We start from the raw sequence: 1,961 nt of genomic DNA, 5'->3' as shown, positions 1-1,961 counted from the left end.
CTGTTGGCCTGAGTTGTGGGTATTTTTGTTGGTTAATTATTTACAACTAATCTTTTTTCTGAAACATGTTCAATGTAAAAATGTCCATGGTGTTGCAGTGCAAGCCCATTGGAACGTTTTCGTGCTTGCTGTGAGTGGTTTTAAAGTGATTGCTTCTATGATACTTCACCGTGGAGCATTGGCAAATTCATATTAGTCCTACAGTCTTGAATTGTCTTTCTAATTAGTGGTGATCTCAAGAGTCTTCTCTTAAGGTTTTTATTGTTAGAGAAGACTTCCAAATCACAGAATAGTGATTTGCCAAATGACATTCTGTTTCTACAGAGGAGGAATGCCTGTCTTGTTTCAGCTAGTTTGTCTTTTGGGCAGCAGCTGCGAAGTTTCTGCTATGCTGTAAACTGAAATTGAACGTTCCTTTGCACTAAGTTAATTTAAATTGTGTCTCTTAAGGTTCAGAACTGATTGGCATTGCTTCACAGTATCCCGGTCCTGATGTTCAGTCTTGTGTTCTGGATAAGCTGAAGCTAGTCTGTTGATAGAAGGTGTATTGCCACATGGCCAGTAACTAACTCCTCACGTAACCTGAAGCAGGAACACTGTTCTTATGATGCTGTGAACTTTCATACTTCTCAGGCTCAAAAAATGTGCGCAGTGCTAGCAGAAAATGTTTTGTTAGCATCAAGTTGAAGTTAATTGTGGAGGACTGTGTTAAGGGGTTGAACTGCCAGTAAGCGCAAATTCTAAGCAGATCTGATTGAGCAGCAGCAGAAGGAAACTTGGACAGTGGCTGGCTTTCCTAATAGCTGGTGAGTATTTATGCCCAAAAGAAAAGTTGCATTTTTCTTTTTTCCTTCGTAGCTCTAAAAAATGTGGAACTGTAGAATCTGATTCTGTTCACGTGCCATTGGGCATCTCTACTTAGTATACTTACTCACCACGAAAATGCACATAGCTGAGACGAGAATCAAGTCAGTCACTTCACTGCAGTGGTAATGATGAATTATGCTTGGTGCAACACTGTACAAAACTGTATTTCTGACCAGTGAGACGTAAAACTGAAAGAGGAAATACATAGGTTTGAAAGAGGAACTATATAGGTTTAAAAGAGAAAAATAGGTGCCTTTTTAGTCAATTAATAATTCCAGATCTAGAATCATGTAAAAATGACATTTTTACTAGGATAGTTGTTCTACTTTAGTTTGGCTGTACAGCAATAAGTTCCTCCATGTGGAGGCACTGTTCAAGAGCAAAGGAAACGGAGAGAAAAGGGCTCTCCCAGAACACCTATTGTGAAATAGTTATGCTGGAAGAGCTGCGCTGGTGGTCAATCTTTCCATGTAGTCAGCCTGTGTATACTAACTGGTTGTACCTCATTAAAATCACTGCAGAAACTGCCACATTCAGTTATTGGAGAAAGAAAGGTTGTTTAATATTTTCTGTTGGTTATTTTTCATGCTCGGCTATAAATATTTAGTGATATGCCAATCTAACCTGCCCTACTGCAGTGAAAGCCATTTTCCTGCAACATTAAGCCAAAAGGGGAGGTATACAGCACTATAACTAGGATGCAGTAAAGCATGATGGCAGCTATTTTTCGTTTTGTTTTGTGTATGTATTTGGGAAATGAAATGTGTTCAGCTAAGTCATTTTCCTTGCTTGTACATCTTTTCTCATTTCCTGCTTGGTTATGCCATGTAGTATAATGGGTATACTATGTAGCTTACACAGTGGTAGGATTACAATTTGTATTTTTGTGACTGAAGTGATATTTACTAATACCCATGCCAGTAACAGTAAGTCACGCTGGTAGATTATAAAAATTGAACTGTATCTTCAGTGGGCAATTGCATGGTCAATCCCGGCCAAGCAGTAAAAGATCCTACAGCTGCTAACTCTGGGCCTTGCTTTCCCAGATGTCAGGCTGATACGTTTCTAGCAGGCTGTGTTAGAACAAATGGTAC

The sequence above is a fragment of the Cariama cristata genome, unplaced genomic scaffold, assembly GCF_000690535.1.
Source record: "Cariama cristata isolate BGI_N322 unplaced genomic scaffold, ASM69053v1 scaffold13952, whole genome shotgun sequence".
Lineage (NCBI taxonomy): Eukaryota > Metazoa > Chordata > Aves > Cariamiformes > Cariamidae > Cariama > Cariama cristata.
Note: the sequence above shows the minus strand (reverse complement) of the source record.